Below are 26,442 nucleotides of genomic sequence, written 5' to 3' on the forward strand. Positions count from 1 at the left end.
ATCATCTCGAATGCAGACTGGGACTATGTGTGGAAATGAAGAAGTTATCTTTGGCCTGAAGCCAAATAGTAGTCCTGAATAGGGGAGGCCAATTGAATAAATTACTTGAATGCGAGTAATCCCACTAATTTTTGAGCCAGCTCTAGTCAACTCCAGATGAATAGGATTCAGGTCTTTAAGACTTAGTGAACTCAGATCTCAAAAGCGTAACATACTCATATGAGGACTAAGGTGTATTAAAATTTGTCATGTTATTTCTTATTTAAAAATCAGTAAATTGAAGTCATGACCTGTAAAGTCCCATTAATTTCAGCAGGATAATTAACCACATACTTAATTTTCCACAATGGTATCTTTTACCAGAACCTTCTGATCCATAGTGTTGAGAAGACAGTATATTAATGGGTTTGGTTCATTAGTCTCAGCTTCTCAATTAAATTCAGCTAGAGATCAGTGATTCAGATAATCAGCTTATTTCTTAGTTGACCTGCTTCATTTTCTTGTTCCTGGACCAGTAGATTATGTCAGACTTCATGATCTGCAACATAAGGGCTGAGAGTTAATGAATAAGAGCTACAAAATAAAATGTATTGTAGTCAAGCTTAGAGTTTATTGTTGGATATTTCTGACCTGAACTGGGGTAGGGCAAAGTACTAAAATACATTTTATAAAATGTAACTTTCTTTTTGTAGCTCTTGTTGCTACCTCAGAATGAACAATATTGTCATCAGGAATCCATGATAATGAAAACGTGAAGAAAGCTAAACCTCCAGCCTTCACGGATATTTTTTCTGAGTAGTTTGTTGAGCTTGTGTTGAATAAAAATTGCACACAGAAGAATGGCAGCAGACTCATGTCCGCATACACACACACACACACACAAGCACAAAGTCAACAAAATATCCTGTCTCTTTGCAGTTCAGGAATAGGGTTGCAACCATGAGAGGAGAATGTTTCAGTTTGGCACTATAATGATTAAGCAAAACTTGATTGCAAATTATTTTTGGACCAATTCCAGATCCCGAGCTGAATTGGGCAGATTCAGACAGGCTCGCAGAATGGCCAAAACAGGCAAAGGTCTTCCAAATCACTCTGAAATGACACTTGGCCTTCCCAAAGCTTTGTGAGCAATCTGAAGGAACCTAGAGATTCCGGCTGGAAAGGGATGTTCAAACTAAAATGTATTTCCTGCTCATACAATGTTTTAACTTTAGTAATGTATCCTCTTTGGGAGGCATGAGTGTGCAGTCAGGCCTACAAAGCTTAAAATTGATTGAGTTTCTCAAAGCTTAATGCCACACTGACAAGTAAATTCATTGCAGTGAGAAGGATGAATCTGGACACCAACTATTGATAAAAGAGATTATCTCAGTTCATTGCATGACATATTTGCAAAGCACTACTGTACGTCTGGGGATGTGGTGGCGCTGTGGGTTAAACCACAGAAGCCTCTGTGCTGCAAGGTCAGAAGACCAAGCAGTCGTAAGATTGAATCCACACAACAGAGTGAGCTCCCATCGCTTGTCCCAGCTCCTGCCAACCTAGCAGTTCGAAAGCATGTAAATGTGAGTAGATAAATAGGTACCACCTCGGTGGGAAGGTAATGGCGTTCCATGTCTAGTCGCGCTGACCGTGTGACCACAGAAACCGTCTTCGGACAAACGCTGGCTCTACGGCTTGGAGACAGGGATGAGCACCACACCCTAGGGTCGGACACGACTGGAATAAATGTCAAGGGGAACCTTTACCTTACTGTACATCTGGCCTCAAAGAAGGAGAAGGCATGTGCCAAATTCTGTGAAATGATCCCAAAAAGCTCCCTGGGGGCACCATGGGGCATGTAGAGCCTGCTACTTAGGGCTCACGCTCATGCCTCTGGTGTCACCAAGCTGTAAGTACAGTTTGGGCAAGCTGGAGTCCTACTTCCTGGAAGTGACCATGCCTACAAGACAGGACCCCAGCCCCCTTCTCAGCATGAGGCTCTGATTCACCCTGCCAATTGCAGCTCTGTCTTCTCCCTTTCTACGTTCATACTGAATCACTGTGATAAATGAAGGTTGGTTAGATGAAGGTGCATGCCTGAAAGCACACAGATACAAAAATAAAAGTCAGGCAAGAACCCAGAAAAATATAATAGCAAGCCAGCATCACAACACCAGAACCACCCAGTGAAAGTCAAAGGCATTCCACAATGTCACTTTTAAAAAATAACATTTCCTGCCCATCTCCAAAGAATTAAGAGCAAATGCCGGGTAAATCTTGCAAAGATGGAGTTAGAGGTTTCACAGGATGCAATCCACTGAAAGAACAAGTCCCTTCTTCAGCAGCCTGATATACATAGATATACTTAGTATATACCTGATGTACTAAGATACTGGTGAGCTTAGTCAGCCATGCAAAATCCTGCACAAAGTCTCATAAAGCCACCTGAACTGGTAGAACTTTGAACCAATTTCTGTTCTTCTCATCTCACCACACCTGGGAAGTCTTCAGCCACCACAAGACTCTTCGGTCCTATCTCCTTGCTGAGCTTGTTGGGCCAGGATGGGGCCTGACAGCTGGTCCAACCCCCTGCCAACACAACCTTCCCTTGCCCCACATGAGGTAGCTGGGAAGAGTGAGTCCATGTCACCTGAGAATGAGGATCCAGACCCTTCCTGAGAATTTGGCTAGTCACTGTGTAACTAAAATGGCAATGTCCCTGGACAAGAGAGAGGTTTCGACCTTCTTAGGGAAACTAGAGGTTTTGCAGATGTAGGAACAAAATCCATGAAAACCAGGATGGGAGCAGGATTCAAACAGCCCAATGTGAACTGAGCACATTCCATTGTTACGGAGTGCTGGCTGAAAATTGAGAGATAATCAGAAAATTAGAGGCAGGGAGTGATAGAAAGGGATATTTTGACCTTGGAGGAGGGCGTAGATAGCTGTCCAAAATCTTGAACAGGAACACTCCAGGTTGCCACATTTTTGCAGAACCACTCTAGAATTCTATTACATGTTTTAAACTTTTCCAGTAGTTGCTTTTCTTAAATAATCAACATGCAATTCCTAGACTGAATAGCCCCCTTATATTAGCATAGTTAACCTGGTTAGATTATAGTCTCTGTATATGGAACATGAATGCTTCATAGTTACAGTGACCAGAGATTGTTCTTTTCCCCCACAGAGTTTCCATTAGATTATACTGTGAAATTTCTGATTATCCCTCATCCAAAAAAATATTCTTCAATAACTCCAAAATATGTAGCTTGTAACAGCAGTCTAGGCTCTTTTTCAACTCTTTCCAAAAGGCAAGCATCCAGATTCAACAATGAATTGTAAATTAAATACTCATTTTATTTTCCTGTTACGTTTTCTTTCTCTTACCGTTAACATTCATGGAACATTTACAGAGTGCTAAGAAACAATGTCCTTTGATGGTGAGAAAAGGGGCATGCACTGTAAGCTACAGGGGTTAGGAGCATTAGAAGACTGTTTCTAAATACCTTTTCTTCTTCTCCTTTGAGAAGTTGCCTTCAAGAGGAAGTGGAGAAAATCTTTGATTTCAAAATTAAGTCAAGAGACGGAAGAGTTCTTTCACACACTTCCAGAGACAGAGCAGTCTGCTGTGCATGCATCTATATAATGTGCGTTCCTCTTGATGTAAGGGTGAGTGAGCACATGTGTGCATTTTAAAGGAAATGTAGGAAGTGGGGAAAAACTGGAATGTTTTGATTCTTTATCATTTCAAATAGTCAGAGTTTCAAAACAGATTGTTAATATGCAAAATAATGTGATGCCATGTGTTAGAACATGCATCATTTCCTAACGAAGTGAAGATATTTTGGAAATGGCTGCATATGCGTAACAGCAATACCATTTTTGTGTTGTGATATAATTTTCTCAGTATTAAGCAATAACTCTGCTCAGTCCATCCTCACCTGAGTTTAGACCCACAGTAATGCGTGGATGTGTTCAGTCCTTAGTTTCACCCACCAGCCAGCCACTCAATAAGGATCGTTCTTTGAGATATGTAAAATATCTCTTGATCCTGGACCAGTAGATAATCATCACAATTCCTTTGATAATCATCACAGTTCCAACAAAACAGGAAATAAAGCAACTACAAAAACAAAATAACCATCCTAAACAGAGGTCATGGTGTTCCCCTCAGAACAAATATCTGAAACCTTCCCTTCCTATGCATCCTTATGATCCCAACTAAGCCTTCCATCTCTTTCCTCAGATATACGTAGTGCAGGAATGGCAGGGTTTGTGTCTTGACAGCAGTTCTGTGTCAAGAATTATGTGCAGTGCCTTCTTCCCTGGTGCCTGTAATGCTAGCCTAGAACTGTACTACATACTATATAAGAGTCTGGCAAACATAGTTGTTTAGGATGGTGTTGTCATCCAGTAAGGTACCCCGCGTAGTGCAGTGGATAGAGTGATGCACTAGGACTCTGGACGCCAGAGCTCAAATCCTGCTCTGCCATAGAAACTCAATGGAGGTATGGAACTGGTAAAATTACTCAAACATCTCACCTTGAAACTCCTATCAGGATTGTTTTAAGTCAGTTCCAACTTGACGGCACACAACTAACTCTCAGCCAGTGGAACACAAACACCATTGGCGGGACTCAGTGGTGGTATATATGGGATGCAGGGTTTTAAACAACAATTGCTAAGAATTCACTGGCCCTCAGTCCCCGTGTTGTCCTGCTACTGTGATGTGCTCTCCTACTGATCTGGTTATTATCCTACTGATTATCTATCTGTGGCCTTCTGGTATGTTAATTGTAATTTTGGATATTCAACTTGTTTCTCCTAATTCTCCATTCCTCCCATTCACCAATCCTGTAAATCATAAATTAAACAACCAGAATTCTATTGGGTTTTTGGTAAGATTTGTTTAACTTGTCACAGGTAACTGCAGCTGATTGACAAGATGATGAAATGCATCAGAGTTGCACAGTCAGGTACATGGCTAGGCATATGCCCAAGACATGCCCTTACACCTCATCAACCTGCTGCTGTTAATCACAGCAAGTAATGCAAGTCTTATGTGAACATCAGTAAGATTTTGGCCAGTCATTCACAGTCTACAATTTTTTAGAAGTCATCTGCTTCAGAAATAAACTTATCACTGATTATTCCTTTAAAAATGAGATCACAACAAAATTTCATTTTAATTTTGCAACTGCACCTTCCCCATTCCATACTGTCAAGAAACTGGTAAATGAGCAGTTAAGATGTTTCAGTTGCCCAGTAAAAGTCAGGCTTGTCGACTTGTGCCAGAGAAAAGTGGAAAGGAGGGGGCAAAGACTGCCTGCTAATTGGGAAGACAATTTGCAGCTAGGTACTACCTGGTGGGAAGCAATGTGTCTCATTTTCTCTTGGTACTCTGTTAATTAGGCAAAAATTGGTTTCAGCTGGACCAAAGGAAGAACAGAAAGAGCAATGTGAGCAAAGTCACTTTCTTCTAGAAGGTTTGAGGTAACTGAGTATCTGATTGTTAAAATCAAAAATGTTTTGGAAAAGGTGGGTGATGGGTGTAAAAATGGCATAGGGCCTTTAGGTAGTTTGACTTAGCTTCTCTGAGGAAACAATTATGCTCATTTGCTGTCTTAGTTTGTTACTTAGTTTGCACTCTGCAAATGCTCTAGAACTATGCTACATTCTGCTGGACAGTAAGTAATTGTATAGGATAGCTAGTTTTCTTATTTTCTTTGAGAAGTGTTCTAGAATTGCTCTAGTCTCAAATCTTTTTGAATGTATATTAGCTTCACAGTTTTTGACTGCTTTTGAACTTTTTGAATTAAGTCTTGAAACTGCACTGAACTTTATTTCTTTTTTGACCTTTTGCAGCATCTTCAGTAAAATAACTATATTTTCACAGTGGTCTGGTTATTCTGGGAATAGAGGATTTATTGGTACTAAATCCAGGTCTTACATTGGGCATCTGCTGGATCCCTTTCCATTTGTGGGTATTTTTGTCATTCTTACATGGCAAGGTAAAGTGTGAAACCTGGTGAACGCTGGTACCCCACAGAGCACTTGAGTCAGAGTGGCTCAAAGTATTGGGAAGGGACCAGACAGGAAAATTTCCCCAGCCATCAGCACATTTGGCCCCCTGGAAAGTCCAGGCAATGTGACTGATTAGTTTGTGTGGACCTATCTGTTCCGGCCATAATCTTGACACATACTACTATAGACTTCAGTCTGGATTTCTTATTTTTTTATTTTGGGTCAAGGAGAATCCCTTTCTCTCCACCATCCTCTGCCCCCAATTCATCCCAATGAAGATCATTACAATACTTGCTTTATCTGGATTTAGTCCTAATGGAGATTTTGATGCTATTGTGACATTCAGAAGTGTTTGCTTTTTTTTTTAAAGCTCCAGCACAGCAACAGGCAAGGATTGAATGAAAGGGCACTGAAGCTTCACTGGTACATACCAAGAGCAGCTTTCAGAGAAAGATATTGGAACAGGAACTTGAAAATTTTTCTTTGCAGTGGTTTCACTTTATATCAGATGCAGATGCATCCATAACACAAGGTAACTACAGTATACTTCTATTAGAAGCCAATTAATATTGCTGGATAGCTCAGTACGTTGGGAGTTGGATTCCCCACTATGCCTCCTTGACAGTGGCAAGTGGGGTAGGGTGGTTCAATGATCCATAAGGTCCCTTCCAGCTCCACAGTTCGAAGATGATGATGATGATGATGGTAGTCCATACTTCTGATTTTTATTTATTTTTGCTTTTAAAAAGTGTGCTCAGGAACTCAGTATAAGTCCACAAGCACAGCATACCAGGAAATTAAAATGTTTGCAAAAGATCAATGAAGCTGGGACACTATCCAGATGCTTTTGTGTGTTTTTGGCACCCTCAAGAGGTATGGGATGCACTCATTTGCCTCCTTCAGAAAATGCAAAGGGAAGAAGATACTGTATGCCTTTGATTGTGCTCAGACTAGATGATCCCAGCTTCACACCTAGAAATGTGCTGAGTGCATGTCTTTTTCTGTGTGTGCTAATGCATGCATGTGAATATGCATGTGCACATGTGTATGTTCACACATCTTAAGAAAAAAGATGCCAGAAACAAACAAGCAAGCAAGCAAAAATAAAAAGTTGGGTTCGGAGACAAGGAGTTCCTTGGCAAGCTTCGTTCTCCACGGTGAAAGAAAGCAACGAATGACTTCACCTTAGCTAAGATTAGATTGATGTTTCTCTTCATGCCAAAAATCACCAGGGTGTGCTTAAAGGAGCCATAAATCAAGAAATCATTTTCAGGATTTTTTAATACATATAATATATATATATAATCAGCCAGCAGCTTTCAACGGAGAAGAATGTAAATGTATGAGACAGCAATAGCTTGAATTGATGGATTTCCATTTGAAATCCATTCCTCTGCTTTGCACAACAGAGTCTAAGGTTCCAGCAAGGCTCCCTGGCCAGGGACAAGCAGGAAGCATATGGTTAGGGTCAACCTACATGCAGATAGAAAGCCCTGCATACCAGAAGAAAGACAGGAAGACTCCCAGGCTGAAAATGTGGTCCTTGTGTGAATTTATAGCCGGCTAGAAATCTGTCTCCGAGGATGTGGAGACATTCTAGCCCTAGATTCAGTAGAGAAGGTCACTTAATTGTGGCTCCTGGTTGCATATTTACCTGTCTGGCAGAGAAACTTACCTCAGTTCCTGTTGGTAAGCTTTTCTCTGCCTTCTTGGGCAGTTAATCCAGTGTTTGGCTTAGCTCCATAGGAAACTGCATTTGCTATGGTTTAAACTAATTTCATCCTTGTGGACAAGGATGTGACATTTGACACTGCCAGGGTTATATTTTGTTGTAGAAGGAAGAAACAAATTTGCAAAGTAACCATTCTGCAACATTATCACCTGCACTGTTGTCAAGAAAGCCCCCAAATTTCATTCACTTGCTACTTATTATCTGAAGTCAGATATCTAACCTTGTTAGTGGCGATTACAGGGGACAGGTCTCTCTCTCTCTCTCTCTCTCTCTCTCTCTCTCTCTCTCTCTCTCTCTCTCTCTCTCTCTCTCTCTCTCTCTCTCTCTCTCACACACACACACACACACACACACACACACACACACCCTTTGCTGGAGTTATTAAATAAGGCTGTATTGGCCTCTTTCATATTTGATGCGGTCTTTGAGTTTTACATTGTTGAGCTCTATAGCCATAAATTGGCCTCTGTAAGGCTGATGCCAAGTCTGTTGGTGATGTTGTACTGTTTTTTATTGTCCACAACAGATCTAAAAATTGCTGTCAGCAGGTTATCTAAAGATTTGGATCTTTTCTCTTTGTTAAAAAAAGTGGTAGTTGTATAGCTTCCACTGTTCAAGCTTACAAAGCCAAATCTTTGGCCCAACTTATCATTTCCATATGAATGTAACTTTCATTCAAAAACCATTCATTCTTGCTTCCTTTACAAATATTTTGGGTTTACCACCCTGAATGTAGCCATATATCTGGAACAAAGAGTGGGTATACACTCAGTTGAATGTAACGCTTGGATAATTGCCCTGGAATAGTTGTTAAATTCTAAAGACATTCATTTTTTGTTCTTTGTTTCCTTTATCAGCTGGTGGATACAGGTAATGGAAAAGAAGATTCTTGTACAAGGTTTGTCTTTTGAGATTTAGGATATCTATGTCCTAAAGCTGATTCTGCAATCTTTCATACAGAGATTAATAGACACACATTTTGTGGAAAATGCAGCTGATAAGTCTTGCTCTCTGCTATCCTTAAGTAACCTTTCAAATTACAGAACTGTCACAGCTTCATGCTTGAACACATTAACTCTTTCAAATGCACAAGACCATTTATGTTAACTCACTTTCGTGTGCTGCCCTCTGCTTTACCAACTGACCAGTTCAATAAAATATGTACTCAGAATGACTTTGGTTTTGTGGAAATGGACCAAAGGAGTGTATTGGCCATTCTTGCTCACTGCTGTTTGTACAGATGGCTCAGCAAGAAGCTAATTCTTCCACCAGTAAGCATTTTGCTCTGTTATCTCAGCAAAGGAAGTCAAGACCTTGAGTTTCCAAGGTCTGAGCAAGGTTATTAATTATATGACTTTTGGAGGTCATTAATTCATAGGGTAGCCATTAATTCAGAGGTTACTTGATGGCACTTAAGATCTTTCTGCTTAAAGTGAAAATTCTAATCACACTACTGAGAAGTCAATTAAACTCTTTTTAGCTTCCACACAAAGTAGAATAAACTACCATTTGGTTCCCTTGCAATTCCATTCAAGGTCCCATTGTGTTTTAATGTCTTGCACTAAGCCCCAATCACATTGGTTGCCCCTTCAGTACATTTTGCTGCTCTGTTGTGCTCTTATTGAGGTACAGTGACCAGAATTATGCAAATATGCTACGTGTGATCCTTTTACTAGGGTACGTTATGCTTTCTTAGGTTGGTCACATCAACTGTTTTTGGGCTACAAAATACTGGGGATTTCATCATATGGACACAGAGGAGAAGGACCCATTGAGCAAAAGCCCTCCCACAACACGTTTTTGCCTGTGCATAAAAAGACATTGACTACACATCCGTGTATAGACTTAGTTTGGAAATGCTTTTGCAAACATTCATGTAACCGCAGAGCCCAGCAGTCACAAACGTATAGCTCCTGTCCAGGCAACTGTGATCAATGCCATAAGTTAGACATCTGTTATACACTTTGCCTCCCCACCCTCTGTCAAGTGATCTCTTGATCTGTTGTTGCCATTTGGAGTGCATTTTAAGTTTCCTCTTCATACAAAATCACTGAGGTGGAAGCTCAAAAGGGATAAAATATAGGGATAATTCTACTTGTGATTTACATCAGAATATCAGCAGAAGACTGTCAGCATAATTCTCATGTATTTCATAAAAGACTTCAGATCCTCAACAACTTAACAGGCAGCAAAATTCAGAATGGATTGTATGGCTTTTCCTCATTAAAAAATGAAGGGGGGGGGAAGCTTGTAGAGAGTCAGAAGACATTTGATAAAACTAAAGCCATTTCTTGCTGAGAAGAATCACAGATCACTTACTAAACGCCACCACATCAGACACTGCTGATAACTTAAGTAAGTGTCCTGTTCCATATGTTATAGATTCCATTAGACATGGAAGCCCACTTACCAGCTTGAATGTGTATAAGTATGAAGCTTGACCAGTGTGGTGTAGTGGATGGAGTGTTGGACTACTGCACAGGAGACCTGGATTCAAATTCCCACTTGGCCATGGAAAGTTACCAAGGAGTTGTCAACATAAACGTCTCCCTAAATTCTCACTTACCTTGAAAACCTCTATTAGGATTGCCATAAGTTGGATGTAATTCTTTGAGAGCCAGTGTGGTACAGTGGATACTGTGATGAACTAGGAGACCTGGATTCAAATCCATGGAAACTCAGTTGGGTATAGCAATGGTAAAGTGACTCCTTAAATCAATGGTAAAATCACTCCTTAAATATCTACATTGAAAACCATATTAGAGTCTCTATAAGTCTCTAAGACACCACATAACGAATGAAACAACTACGCAGTGCAAGAGTGGATACTATGTACATAGTGCTATTCATTTGAAGTTTTCAATAGTCAAACTTTTTGTCCTTGAAATGGTACCTGGGGACATGTCCCTTCACAAGACTGACCACGCATGGAATACTGCACAGTTGGAATGCATGTCAAAAAAGCATATTGTATAGGTGGAGAATGTCTCTAAAGTGGCAACCAGCATGATTGTGGGCTGGAGTTATTTCACTATGAGAAAAGCTTGCAATATCTTGGTAATTTTAATTTAGGAAAAGGTGAATAAGTGGAGACAAAATTAAAGTATAGAATGAAACTTGCCCTCTGTGGCTAGAATTCTGTTACTTCTATCCAGCTGCATTAAAACCTTTAGTGTAATTCTCAGTAACAAATTGCTGCTAGTTAAGAAGTCGGCATAAGCATGTGGTGTCACAGACCAGTCGTGACTTGGTGTGCAACAACAAATACTAACACTGTTGAAAATTAACACCAATTCACTGCCAATATTTACACAGATAAACTTACACAGCTGTATTTCTTCAGGGAGATTCTAGAATTGTTCAGTCAGATAGAAGACGCATCTGAGATTCAGGACAATGAAAAAGGAAACACTTATTCAAAAGAGCATATTGTTAACCTGTGGAATTCACTGTTGCAATGTGTGATGGTGGTGGTCATCATGGCTTCAAAGGTGAGTTAGACAAAGTCATGGAGAACAAGATTCTCTGTGCCTACTTATTAGGATGACTATAATGATAACTCCAGAACCAGGAGCTTTTGAATGTACCTTTGAATGTTAGATATTGTGGAATAAAAGTAGAGGAATCTGATTTGCCACTGTCTTGGTAAACAGGATGCTGGGCCGTACAGGACCCTGCATTAACCCGGTAGGGGTTTTTTTTTACCTTTAGCAGCACACATGATGATGATCATGATACTGTAATTTCCTAATTCTGATCTATAGTGACCTCTTCCAGGGTTTTCTAGGTCTACAGTACTCAGAAGTGGTTTACCATTCCCTTCTTCGGGGGGTACCCTGGGGCTTTATAACTTGTCCTACAAGGAACAGTTGACCCCTAGTTCCTCCTCTGAGGCAACCAGCGAGCAACAGCACATACAGAAACAGTAAAAATGGCACCACCTTCCTGCCTAATCTGCTGCCTGAAGTGAGAATTCCACGTACAGTAGTAAGTGTTCCAAGGTAAGAGGGAGACTGATGAGCAGAACCCTGTTTCAAGGTGTCTGTTCCTCTTGCTGTGTACAATCATACTTTTGCTGAGGTCAGTGACTACATACCCACTGACCTTTTTTTAGAGTCAGGATTCCCTCTTGTGTGTTTCAGATGCCTGAGTTGCTTATTGCCTAACATAAGGAGGAACTTGAGCATAATGGATGTTGCTGAGAGCAGCATGATGATATGCAGACTTTGCCGTTGTTTGCATTCCCAAAGGACAAATTAATTGAAGCTGACAATAAACAATGAAAACAGGCATACCTCCATATGCCTACTTTTACTGCTCTAAGCTTTTCGGTACAATGGGATAATGTCAAATAAAACCATGCCACATCTGAATTAACCCATGGATTATGGTTAGAGAATGCTGTGTTTAACAAAGAAAGAGATGAAAATGAAGAGATTAAAATGCTATGGTATATAAGATTTTACAGAAAGAAAAAAATGAGCTTTTTCAAACCAAGTCTTTTACAGTTCTAGATGCACATTATTTTCTTTACCCTTGAAATTATATTTCTCATCCTCCTTTTTCCTCCATAAGAGAGCCCAAGGCAATAATGCATAGTGAGCTTTATAGCACATCCATAAAGACAATATGAAAAAAAAAAAGGCTGAATTCTGATTGTATAAGTTGCATAACAAACCTGATAAGGTGATGTATGAAGAATTGTTTCCAGTCTGTAGCCCCCTTCAAATGGGCCAGCGCCCCCCAGAGGGCCATGTAGCCCCCATTGGGAATGGCTGTTCTAGAGGGTCTTGCTTCTACAGCTGTAGTAACCTGACTGTATCAGCAGCATATTCAGACCTTGTGGCTGACTGACATGCCAGTGAATGCCTTTGCCCACATATGTATGAATGACTATCCAGGAGGCATTCAAATAGTTGCTTGTCTCAGTCTAGTACATGGCATGACATTTTTGTCTTCTTGCACAACTTTCAAAAATTAGAAGCATTAAATGGGTTGTTCATATCTTTTTAAAAGCAATCTCCGGTCTCTGTCCTCTCTCTCTCTCTCTGTCTGTCTCTCTCTCTGTCTCTGTCTCTCTCTCTCTCTGCGAGTGTTGCTTTTCAAAGGGAAAAGATACTAAGTTCAGAGACATTTTGTACAAGTTATAGAAATCTTGACTGAAAACTGGGACTTTCTGAGCAGCAAGAATCATCCCATCATCTCCCCCCCTTAGGATTCCTAGTTCCTTCTGAATATAGCTGCAATTCCCACAGTAGCTGGGAAAGAAAAAAAAGATTTTCCCAGGAATATTATAGTGCTGTAGTCTGCAACCTATCCCTATTGTGATGCAAAGTTTTTGAGAATGTATTTGATCTGGAATGCACAATTAAAAGCCATTTACTTTACAAAAGATGCACTTCTTACTTGTTAACAAGGAGTGATCCAGCTCTCTTCCTGTTCTTTACGGTTGAAGACTGGCCATGGGGACAACCATGGTGGGCCCTTCAAAATTCACCATTCCACCACTGGTTGCATTCCAGCAGAAGTGCCAACCCCTGTTCTAGGGAGGCAAGGCAAGACATCAGCCACAGCCCTCAGGCTTCCACTGTGCAATCCTTACTGCTAGCACAAACTCAAAACCAATCAATTTCTAATTTATTTCCACCCCCAGGTAAGATAAGGAAATAGTAAGTGTCCCTGGTCCTTGAGAGTCAAAAACAAGTGGTTCAAAAGGAGCAATCAGCTGCACCAAGGCTGGTGCAATCTCTCCTTAAAAATTACCGGTAAGTGTGAAAAAGTAGTTTTCCTGGAACCCCCCAGCCAAGATGGCCACTGCCTGAGGAAACTTGGGAGTTGTAGTCCAAAAATCACTTCCAAGCTCTGGACTTGATTCAGAGCCCCTCAAACATTGAAGAAAAGCACTGTGGCAATTAAAAAGCAATCCCACAACAAAGTTTGCAGACAAAAATGGAAAATTTCATAGAAAGGAAGTAGGAATTAGGCAAAATGGGCATTGATCAGCAGCCTAAATAAATAAACAATACTTTACCATTGCAAAAGCAAGACGTTCCTTCAATTCTCTGGGAAGGTGTAGCCCGTCTTTGGTCTCACAGGTTTTCTGGAGATAACAAAATTACTGATGAAACAAAAATATAGTATCTGGATAAATGAACAATGAATATGGTATCTGGATAAATGAATATTGTCAATGAAGGAAAAGAAAACCCCTGGGGGAGATAAAGTGTTTTTGTGATGAGGAAGCACTCTGGCTCATGGAAACCAAAAGTATACAATTTCCTGGGCTTTTCAAAGAGAAAGTACAAAGAGAAGAGACAATCTCTGTCCAGCCTGCATAGTTGCACACCTCTACCTGTTGAGAAGAGAAAAGTTGACAGGAGAAAACCTAGTCTTTTTCTTGAACTGTTTGAATGAAAGATATAAACGCAAATCATAATTATATAAATGGTGCACTACAGACCTATTGGAATCAATGCAATCAGTTAATCTGCTCTAAATTTGACTAAGAATCAAACTAGGCACATTTTCTTTTCAACAACAGGATTTCCTTGGCAATTACACTTGCAAACTCAGCCTCTGCTTACTTTCCAGTGACCATTGATAAAGAACACACCTTCAGTGCAAGGTATGTAAATGTGGAAAATCACATGATATGACAAGCAGACCTCTTTCACCACTTGAAGGAGTACCTCTTCTAAAAATGTGCTAAATGTATCCTCCAGTTTGACTCAGACTAATCCTTATATGTGTGATATTTGTCACAAGCAAGTAAATCACACCTCACAGATATCACATATTCCCATCCCCAGGTAGTTTTATTAGGAGGATGAAAACAACTTACATGTTCCAAACCCAGGGCGGGGGGGAGGATCATTGCTGAAATTAATATGTTTCTTGTAACTGTCCCTTGACAGAATTTTTTTCAGCCCCAAGCAAAGTGGGAAATAATATTGTCCTGAACATATCTGAAAATCGGGGCCCTAAACAAAAATATTTATGTTATGAACCCTGATGCTGTGCTGCCTAGTGACTCCAGCTCATATTAAGAATGAAGAATCTATTTAATCATGCCTTTATTATGAAAGTGTTCCCTTGAGCAGCAGCATATATTTCAGAAGGATTAGAGCTGGCAGTCATCTGTTTTAAAAAGCATCTGATAGAAGCATCATCTATCTTCTCGCAAAATTCACAATTAACAAACCACAAACATCTGGGAAAATATTGTTTAAGAAAGTCACGGTGCCATATACCAGATGTGTCATAAACTCTGCTACACAACTATGTGCATATGGCTCTGATTTAAAGATTGTTACATATTAGTAATTGTTATATGGCCATGTTCCTCCAGCCGGGGTACATTTTTATACTGAAACAGATTCCAATTTTTAAATATGTGAAAGCAAGCATATCTGTGTATACTGAACGATTACGCAAGTTCCAAATATTTGCAGGGTAGATTCAAATGGCTGGCTATCTGTGCCATACCGATGGTTATCTCATCATGCTGTGGCACAGGAAGCCGTTAAGTATTTCCCTGTGAGGTGATGCTACCTCATTCTTAGCTCATGGGAGAATATGATCACAAGAAATGCTTGTCATCACGATTCTCAAACAGTGTTTCTTCCCAGGTCAGAGAATGATAATGATTCTGGAACAATTCTATAATGCCATACAAAGGCTACTGCATGAGCAATGAAGCCATATGGGCTTGGAAGCCAATGAGGTACATAGGGTACTTCCAGACAAGGCTTGCCATGTGTGATCATGTTGCTTCCTTTTCCAACTCATATGGGTAGGCCAAATGCTTTCATCAATCTGGAATGATCTTTTATTTTCTCCCTGATTCTTCAATTTTCTTTGTTACCAAAAAAGAAAAAAATGTGAAGCAGAGAAAAGGGGAATAAAGCTAGAACCCCTCTGTTTGGAAGCATCCTTAAATGGCGATCTATTTCAGTTTCAGTAAGGACATTGTCCTAGACACGTTTATAAGATAAAGATGTCAACAAGTAAAGTTCAGGTCCAGTCTTCCTCCCTTCCATCATCCCACCATGGCTCATACATATGTGAAGGCACATACTACTTGATTTTTGAAAGGAAGGAAGGAAGGCTGCCTTTCTCAATGCATCAGTCCAGGCTGCTTGAATACCATATCAGACTGATTCAGATCTGATGTCAAATGGTGTAGATTAGCCCAGCTCAGATTAGAATTCCAGGTGCAGCCGAAGCAGTTGGCAATGTTAATTAAATTGCACTCTCCAGCTGCCGCATGTTTTCCAAGTATATTTCAAAGGTAAGAAACAAATGAACATGCTATTTTTATCTTCAGATAATCTCCCAAATCAACATACAATACAATATAATAACAAGCACACAATTTACTAAACCTAGTGAAAGGTGTTCAAAATATTTCAGTTTCTTGGGGGTAATGCTCTCTGACTACACTAATTGTGGATTTCCTGGGCTTTAATTGGAATTGGATTAACAGGCAGCGAGCAAAGCAAGACTGAGGCCAGCTGACATCCAAATTGTTACCCATTGGCATGGAAGGGAACGAGACGCCGGGACATGAACACCATACGACGAACAGTATAATTTCTTTCTTCAGATTAAGGGATACAAGTGGTGCACCTTGTCCTCCCCTTTCCAATTGGAATGCTTCTGTCTTTATCCTGTGCCCTACTCGTGTGACCAACAGAGCCAGGTTGACCTTGCCAATCCTGACTATGAAAGATTTCCCAATTTTCAGAATGTGGTTGGCTATGAGACTGTCTTGAGCCATGGAAATGTGCTTTATATCCCCATGTACTGGTGGCATCCTATCGAATCTTTGCTGAATGGTTGAATTACTATCACTGTGAACTTCTGGTCCAAGGGTGCCCCAACTGGCACAAGGATTAAACTAATTGTGGATGAGATGGTCCAAGATGCTTTTCCATCCCCTAAAAGGAAGGGGGAGATTGGATTCATTATTTTTTTTTCATGTGCCATCTAAACATACCAGGTTGCCCAAGGAACTTTCTAAGGGTGTTTTCTGGTGATATGAACAAAGTAGTACAGTGCAAACACCATGGGATGGAAAGTTCTCGAAAAGAATGGTTTGGGTCCCTTATGCCACCAGTTCTAAAAGTGCATTTTCAGAAATCCACAATGGATGCCTGCCTGTGTTTTAAAAGCTGCTGTGCAGTTTTCAGTCAATTTTACTGAGCAAACTGAGTTGGTGAGCCCGACTTTTGCCAACAGCTCTACAAAGAAAGCAATCTCAAACTGGATAACATTCACAAATCTTCGTGCCAGGCAAAGATAGTGAAATACGCAGAGATTAGAAACAAAGGAAAAAACAATAATGGTATAGATGATTAAAGGGCAAACTCCAGTTGGCATAAGAACATCTTGGGACCCAAGTTTGAGAAGCACTGGTACAGAAGAAAGTTAGCAATGTACTGCCTGCAGGTATTACACAGTCTTCTAAGAGGTCTCCTTTCAAATAAACATAATTGTGTTTTGTATCCTGTCCCCCACAATGGCAACCAGATGCCTCTGGAAAGCCCATTAGTAGCACAGTAGGGCAGTAGCCCTCTCTCATTGTTCTCCACTGACAAGGAGAGACATCCTGCATATCAACATCATAACTAGTACTCACTGAAAGCTTGATTCATGAAATTCCTTGACTGATACGAAGGGAACTTGGGAGTTCAGATAAGAATGAAGAATCTAGGGGAAGGGTACAAGAAATTTATCTATCTATCTATCTATCTATCTATCTATCTATCTATCTATCTATCTATCTATCTATCTATCTATCTATCTATCTATCTATCTATCTATCTATCTATCTATCTATCTATCTATCTATCTATCTATCTATCTATCTATCTATCTATCTATCTATCTATTTAAAAAAATTATCTCACCTTTTTCTTTAAAAAGGATCCAGTTTGGTTTACCTCATTAAAAACAGTAAATTATTCAAATATTTAAAAGCAGTGAGTAAGCATTATATTTGAAAAGTTAGGTAAAAGCATTACTAAAACAGATTTAAAAGCAACAAAAATACAAAATTGTCTCATTTTAAAACCTCTCTTCAACAACCAGTCACTAAAGGAAGGCCTGCCTGAAGTGAAAATTATTTATTTATTTATTGTATTTATACCCTGCCTATCTAGTCATTTCGACCACTCTAGGCAGCTAGAAAGGTCTTCGTCTGCTTGCTGAGGGACAGTAAAGATGGGGTCAGCCTGGTCTCCCATGGGAGGGAATCAGAAAGTCTGGGAGCAGCAACAGAGAAGGCCTTCTCCTGTGTCATTATCAAACATGCCTGTCAGGGAGGTGGGACTGAGAAAAGGGCCTCTTCTGATTATCTTAACTCCTGGGCAGGTTCATAAAGGGGCAAAAATAAGGAAAGATTTATTTAAAGCTCTCTCTCAATTTTCAAATAAAAGATATTTACTTGTAGAAACTGTGACTCAAGTTCCATTTTATAGCCTATGGGGCATGGAAGCTCATATGCTTAAAATTTTTTGTGGGCAGTTACACATGAATCTATAGATTATAAGTCAATAATAATTTAATATATTGTTTTTCTAGCCTCATTTAAGCCACATTTAATATATTGTTTTTGTAGCTTAGTTTAAGCTTCATTCAGGACCCTATGTAATGAACTGTTTTGACTTGATGATCTCTGTGTCTCAATTATATATGCGATTTCTCCTGAAGTGGGAACCCCATGTATTAGATGCTAAAGTCTAAGTGGTGAAATATGTACATAACTGATTGGCCCCAAACAACCCACCAATAATGGTGCTCAAAGCGCAGCATTTGGGAAATCACTAGCTCTGGAGAGCCATGTAAGGACAGGCAGGTCTTGCAATTTCACTGCTCATGGTGGGCCATCATTTGAAGTGGCCGTCTCACTTTTTCCAGTGAGAGGCCCAGCTCAGCTCTAGACTGATAAATTAATCCAATGCATTGGGACAGGACATCTGTGAACTCTTTCTAAAAAGATGCACAAGGAAGTCTCAACAGAATAAAGTGGCAACTCTTCCTGATCTTCCTTCTCATCAGGCAGTCATTGAATCATGTGGGCTTCCTACAAGGAACACTTCACTAAACCACATCTTGGCTAGTGGATGGGTGGGGTTAATTCATGTTGGTTTAGACAAAATGGGTACAGATGATTCTCCCCCCTCTCATAATACTAGATTCATCGAAAGAAGCTGAATTGTGGGAAATTCATGACAGTACATCAGTTGCATCACTGTTTATTTCCAACAACCAGTCATACATTGCACTGCCCTTTCTTCTTTGAAAATATGAAGGGGACCATTTGGCAAGTCCAGAAGGTTAAATAAAGTATGAACAATGGGAGGAAAGGCCCATAAAATCATTTGCACAGAAGAGTAACTCTGAACTTCCCACACACACCCCCAAAGAAAGAGAGAAAGCCATGTGGTCTTTACACAGTATAAATGCAGGAGAGGTGATATCTTTATTAGACCACTGGGAAAAAAAATACTAAACACTCAACAGGCTTTCATGAGCCAAGTCCACCTACTCAGGCCATGCACCAAAACTGCAGAAAAATTATAAATGAGAGTTCAAAAAAATAAATGGCTGATCTGCCAGGTATGCTTCTTAAGGTATATTCAAATGTTGGCTGCAAACGGCCTTCAGGGGAGATGGTAGTTTCAAACTTCAGCCCTGGTAGCTTTGGACTGGAATTTTCTACCCAGCTCTTCAAACAAAGAGCCACCGAACAATCTTTCGGGGGGGGGGGGAGAGTTTCAAAGAGGAGAGATGTGGGAAGGAATCTTATTCCCAGAATGATTTCTGCTCAGCACTTCGGAGGCAGGAATGTCCTCCTTCATAGTCCTCCTTCATTGCTTCTTCATGTAGCTGTGCTTTAGGTAAACAGATGGAATTATTTTAAATATATGGATAACAACTAGGACAGCAAATGGGTATTTTAATGAAATAATAATAATCTAAAGCACGATAATTCGCTTTGAGAAGAATGCAGATTTAACACGTGCGCGAGAAAGACAATCTAATTAGACAGGGTGATAGACTGGAGCAGAGAGGAAGACTGAATAGTGTAAGTGAGCATTAAATTCAGTTCAATATTTTCAGGCTTTACTATGTTTTGAAATCAAAAGCTTATTGAGATTCTTTTGTTAATGAGATTTGTAAATCCTTACACTTTCAAGCCTCCTGTCGACCAAAGCAATTTAATCTGTTGGGATCTGAATATTCAAAAAAAAGTTCTTCATTCTAACGTTTAAGGTAGCAGAGTCCAGTTTTAAGAATTAAGGCTCAAGAAATGCTTGTCCCAGATTAAAGAGTCACCTGCTATAGATTAAAGAGATGACAAAGCATTTCCAAACAGAAGTCACATTAAAAGGTTTTCAGCCACCATTCACAGTTGCTCTGCACAAGGCTGGAAAATGTGCATATTTATCAGAAAAATACATCTGCATAACCAGGCACATAGTCATAAAGAGAACTGATCCAAGTTACAGAAACTGACCAGTTCTGAAAACGTGAGACAATGCAAAAGTGAAATGCAGCACGTGGCAAAGATTCCCCCCCCCCGCTCTACAATGCTGTGTGTTTGTGTGATTTACTCAGAGCTCAAAAAGTTACTTTAAAAAAACTAACCAGTTGCAGCTGGAGGCCCAAAGCCAACATGGCAATGTCAGTACATCACAACTGTAACAAAATGTCCTTCTCTTCCCCCTCTTGGCTGCAGTTGCTGGAATGGCCGGAAGGTGTCCCAACCCTCTGAAGCAGAGTTTTGATAAGAAAGAGGAACAGAAAATGGGGCTTTCTTACTTCTTCTGTTCCACAAGTATAAGCCCAGCTTATTGGGTCCTGCCTCCAAAAAATAGATACATTGTTACCATGACAAACATACTTTTTGAAAAAGGCAATGGTTGATTTTGCTGTTGCTCCCAAGCAACTGAACGAGTTACTTTTAGTTTCTAGGGATTTTTTTAAAAAATAATGTTACAAGCCACTGGGCTACCATATAACATACTCGCCTCTCATCTACATTGCTTCAGCATCTGTAGCAGAGCATAAAGCAGCAGCATGAACCATCAGATGACACAGCACTAAGTGAGAGTCAACCATGTGAAATCTATGGTATATATCCGCCATTATTTAATGAGGTTACATCCCTGTAACTATAAAAGTAATTTGAAAATTATACTGCAAAATGGGTGAATTTATCCTTTCTTACACTACCATCACATTGTAATGTAACTATATCTTAAGTATGGGAGGAAGGAATTAATTACATGAACAAAAATGCAGGGAAAAGTAGAGTACAGATTCAAGAATATCATTTGCATAGAATATCAAAGAAGCTATCACCATGTGTTAAATGGCCATTGACTTTCTTACCAACCAGCCACAGTCTGTGGTTGTATTTTGATGCCACGTATATATATTTGCCAGTGGGGCGTGGTGGCGCTGCGGGTTAAACCACAGAAGCCTCTGTGCTGTAAGGTCAGAAGACTAGCAGTCGTAAGATCGAATCCACATGACAAAGTGAGCTCCCGTCGCTTGTCCCAGCTCCTGCCAACCTAGCAGTTCAAAAGCATGTAAATGCGAGTAGATAAATAGGTACCACCATGGTGGTAAGGTCACAACGTTCCATGTCTACAGGACCATGGAAACTGTCTTCAGACAAATGCTGGATCTACGGCTTGGAGAGGGGAATGAGCATTGCCCCCTAGAGTCAGACCTTACTGGACTAAATGTCAAGGGGAACCTTTACCTATATATATTTGCCATGTGATATCTCTCTCTTATGTCTGAGTAAGTGGATTTGTCCATGAAAGCTCCATTAAAATTAGACATGGTGTCTTCATATTCATACACAAATCTGCCAGGGAGATTCATACATGGGTCGAGGAAGACGTCAACGCCTCCTTTGCGAGGGAAGGAGTGGTCCCTACCACCTTAAAAGGGGTGATGATTTAATCACTCCTTAAAAAGCCTAATCTGGACCCAGGGCCAGTGGCTAAATATTGGCTGGTGGCAAATCTCCCTTATTTGGGCAAAGTGTTGGAGCTGGTGGTGGCCGGGCAACTCCAGATGCTGCTGGATGAAACAGATGTTCTAGATCCATTTACATCGGGCTTCAGACCGGGTTTTGGCACAGTGACTGCCTTGGTCGCCCTGTATGATGACCTTTGGCAGGAGAGATACAGGGAGAGTATGACCCTGTTGATACTCCTAGACCTCTCAGCAGTGTTCAGCACCATCGGACATAGTGTCCTTCTGGATAGATTAGCTGGGTTGGGAGCTGGGGATACTGTTTTACAGTGGTTCCGCTCCTTTGTGGCTGACCGTGTCCAGATGGTGGTGCTGGCTGACAATGGCTTGGCCCATGGCGGAGGGCTCTTCAGGGCTCAATATTGTCCCCCTTGCTCTTCAGCATCTACATGAAACCACTGGGAGAGTTCATCAGGAGATTTGGGCTGAGGAGTCAGCAATATACTGATGACACTCAGCTCTACCTCTCGTTTTCCACCAATCCAGGTGAGGCAGTCTTTAAAATGAACTCGTGTCTGGACCTGATAATGGACTGGATAAGGGTTAATAAATTGAAGCTTAATCCAAACAAGATGGAAGTGCTGTTAGTGCGGGGTTTGTCGGATTAGTTAAAGGACCATTTCCCTGCCCTGGACGGGGTTGCACACACCGTGAGGGACCGGGTGTACAGTCTGGGGGTGCTCCTGGACCCCGGTCTGGGGTCTGGCCCTGGAGGCCCAGGTGGACTCGGCGGCCAGAGGTGCCTTACTGCAACTGTGGAAACTGTTCCAGCTGCAGCCCTACCTGGACAAATGGGGCCTCATGACAGTCACATATACACTGGTAACAACCCATTTAGACTACTGCAATGAGCTTTATGTGGGGCTGCCTTTGAAGATGATCCTCAAGTGGTTCAGAATCGAGCTGCACAACTGATGAGTGGAGGAGCTGCGAGAGAACATATTCAGCTGATTTTGGCCAGGTTACACTGGCTACCAGTTGTTGCCCAGGCCCAATTCAAAGTTCTTGTTTTGACATATACAGTGGTGCCTCGCTTAACAGGCGCTCCGTTTAGCGACGAAACCGTATAGCGACGAACTTTTTACGATCGCAAAAGCGATCACATTGCAATGTTTCCTATGCGTTTTTTCCGCTTTGCGATGATCAGTTCCCTGTTTCGCTTACCGATCATCGCAAAGTGATGATTTTTAAACAGCTGATCAGTGGTTCCAAAATGGCCACCCACTGTGTTTTCGTGCCAATTCCTCACTTTAGAGGCAGCGAAAATGGCCGCCGTATGGAGGATCTTCGCTTTAAGGTCAGTTTTCCTCGCCTTTGGAACAACCTTCCTCCTGAAATTTGTGAGGCCCCAACACTGGGTATTTTCAAATGCCAACTGAAAACATGGATGTTCATCCAGGCCTTCCCTCCTGTCAACTACTGATTTCTTTGCTTTGATATTTATTATTTATTTATTCATGCACTATTTGTTATTGTTATATGCTAATGTTTTTATGTGTTTTTAAAATTGTTTTTGATATTCTGTAAGCTGCCCAGAGTGGTAGAATATACCAGATAGGCGGGATATAAATCGAACAAATAAAATAAATAAATAAAAATAAACAGGTTTTAATGCGTTTCTATGGGCTTTTTAAAAATTGCATAGCGACGAAATCACTTAGCAGCAATTTTTGCTGCACGGTTTAACGTCACTATGCGAGGCACCACTGTAAAGCTCTAAACGGCTTGGGCCCTGGATACCTGAAGAACCATATCCTTCCATACAAACCTACCCAGCAACTGAGATCTAGCCAGAAGGTCCTCCTGAAAAAAGCTGCCCCTCAGTGAGGTGAGAGGGGTGGCCTGTAGGCGGAGGGCCTTTTCAGCAGCTGCCCCCGGTCTTTGGAATGCTCTACTAAATGACATCTGACTGGTGCCAACGTTATTGACATGTCAGCGCCATGTTAAAACCTTCCTGTTCTGGAAGTGTTTTAAATGATGGTTTTAATTTTAATTAATAAGTTTTTGTAGATTGTTTTTGTTTTTATTTTTTCTTTGGTAGATAGATGTGGCCGTATTGGTTTTTAGTGTCTGTTTTTAACTGAACTGTTTTAATTGATGTTGGAAGCTGCCTGGAGACTCTTGCGGAGTGCGGGCGGCGTACAAGTTTGATAGATAGATAGATAGATAGATAGATAGATAGATAGATAGATAGATAGATAGATAGATAGATAGATAGATAGGTAGGTAGGTAGGTAGGTAGGTAGGTAGGTAGGTAGGTAGGTAGGTAGGTAGGTAGATAGATAGATAGATAGATAGATAGATAGATAGATAGATAGATAGATAGATAGATAGATAGATAGATAGGTAGGTAGGTAGGTAGGTAGGTAGGTAGGTAGGCAGGCAGGCAGGCAGGCAGGCAGGCAGGCAGGCAGGCAGGCAGGCAGGCAGGCAGGCAGGCAGGCAGGCAGGCAGGTAGGTAGGTAGGTAGGTAGGTAGGTAGGTAGGTAGACAGACAGACAGACAGACAGACAGACAGACAGACAGATAGATAGATATAGACAGAGAGACAGACAGACAGACAGATAGACAGACAGACAGATAGATAGTCCGCCAGCAAGGTGGCCAGCCAGCTTACCATCAATTGGACCACTTACCATGAGATGCATGGCCAGAGTCATCCACTGAGCCCCAATTACAACAGTAGCCCAGCTGCCACAGTCTTGCTCGCCTAGCCACTCTGTGGCTGAGCAGGGGAACTTGTCCTCCCACCCCTTTGCTGGAATGGCCAGGCGAGCAGGGAGGTGGAGCTGCAGTAGCCGGGCTACTGCTGCAATTTTGGCATAAGAGATTATGCTGGCCACATGCACCACGCGCTGCGCACTAAGTCATCTGGCAGGTTCTGGTGAGTGGTAATTGGGCCAGCCGCCTATGCCATGTCTAATTAAAATATATCAGTCTTTTAAGATGCGACCACAGTTTTGTCTCTCTTTGTTTCATTTGTTCTTTTATTTTTATTTTTACCTATAACACTAGCATACAAGATCCTATAGGTACAGTGGACCCTTGACGTACGCACAGCTCGACGTGCATGCTTTTCGAGGTCCAGACTTCTCTGGCCACAAGATTTCCAATTCACTTGCGGCCGAAGAATTGACCTACAGACCAGAAGGGGAAGGCAGGGAAAGCACCAAATTGAAACTTGGCGCTTTCCCCGCCTCCCCCTTCCAGTCCGTAGGCTGCCGATCATGCCTCCGGATGCCTTCCAGGGCTTCTCCGCCACCATGGGAGGCGTCTTAGAGGTCCCCGCCGCCACCGATAGTGCCTCCGAAGCACAATTGGCAGCCGGGGGGACCTCCAAGAGGCCTCCCATGGTGGCGGAGAAGCCCTGGAAGGCATCTGGAGGTCTCCCACCGCCGCTGCCACTGCTGGGAGCCGAGCCGTGCCAGGCGATCCCGGCCATCCTGGGGAGTAGACCGGGCCTACTGTGGGAAGCCCTCCCCTGGTAGGCCCGGTCCACCCTGGGAAAGCCTGCCTTGGCGGGGGACCTCCCAGAGGCCTTCGGCAGTGGCACCAAAGACCTCAGAGTCCTCCTGCAGTGGCGATGGCGGCGGCGGGGGACCCCTGGAATGCTTCAGAAAGGTAAGTTTTATTTTGTATTTGCGAAGGCTTTATTTATTTTAAATTTTTTTGTGGGGGTTTCTTGTGCCGGTAACGGATTAAATGGTTTTCAATGCATTTCTATGGGAAATGCATTTTCGACCTACAGACTTTTCGACCTACGGACACCGTTCCAATACGGATTAATTCCATAGGTTGAGGGTCCACTGTACTTAAAAGCATGGCCAGCATAGGCCTGGCTGTGAGTAGTCTCATGACATTTCTAAATCTATCGAGCAACCCTATGCAGACATGTAGAAACATGTGAAATATCAAATATTCCTTGAATCAAATCCATGGTTTCTTGGATTTATTAGAAGATAATATCCTTTGTAATGACCTCAAGGCATGGAAAATCCTCTATAACTCTAGTTATATGATCTCAGCTGCTAGTTATACTGTACTCTAATTAAAAAAACACCTTTTTTTAAAAAAAAAATCATGTCAAAGTTGTTTTTTCTGCTTTTACCTGGGTGTGACACCTTTGTTCCTTTGTATAAAAATATTAAGTAGCAGAATCAAATATTTTCCTTCTCCCCACTCTCTCCTTCAAATATTACTCAATAGCTAGTAAACTATTTCATATGTTAAGGTTCCCCATCTGGTAAAGAATTTCCCCCTCTCCAACCCAGAAGAGCACTGTCAGCAGCAACTGGACCTGGATTAAAAATTACACCATGAATTAATTTGAATGGTGGTGCCAAGTATCAGCGGGGAGTAAAATCACACTGTATGAAAAATATGAATGTAAGTAGATTCTTGTGTTCCGTGCTGGCACCAGTTTGAAATGGAATTGGATCTCCAAAAGTTTACAGCCATCTGTGTAACTAGAATTTAGATGCAAAATCAGCTGACATCAATCGGGTAAAAACTCCTGGATTTTATTAGATTTCACATCAGCTGATTCTCTGTTAATGGAAAGACTTCAACCATCCACCCTTTGTAGTTTCAACATCCACGTAAATTACTTCCACAAACAGTATAACCTCTACCAAATGAGAGACCAA

At 41.3% G+C, this 26,442-nt stretch overlaps 2 long non-coding RNA genes across 2 annotated transcripts; one reads left to right on the top strand and one right to left on the bottom strand.

Annotated features, from left to right (window-relative positions):
- Nucleotides 1-3,258: 3,258 nt before the first annotated feature.
- LOC144586742 (uncharacterized) lies at nt 3,259-13,893 on the bottom strand. Its single transcript, XR_013541754.1, has 2 exons — nt 13,770-13,893; nt 3,259-13,275 (listed from the first exon to the last, which is right to left on the bottom strand). It is a non-coding gene; the product is annotated as an uncharacterized LOC144586742 (long non-coding RNA).
- Nucleotides 13,894-14,257: 364 nt separating this feature from the next.
- LOC144586743 (uncharacterized) lies at nt 14,258-20,106 on the top strand. The gene is made up of 2 exons (XR_013541756.1): nt 14,258-14,363; nt 16,224-20,106. It is a non-coding gene; the product is annotated as an uncharacterized LOC144586743 (long non-coding RNA).
- Nucleotides 20,107-26,442: the final 6,336 nt, after the last annotated feature.

The sequence above is a fragment of the Pogona vitticeps genome, chromosome 1 (genome assembly GCF_051106095.1).
Source record: "Pogona vitticeps strain Pit_001003342236 chromosome 1, PviZW2.1, whole genome shotgun sequence".
Lineage (NCBI taxonomy): Eukaryota > Metazoa > Chordata > Lepidosauria > Squamata > Agamidae > Pogona > Pogona vitticeps.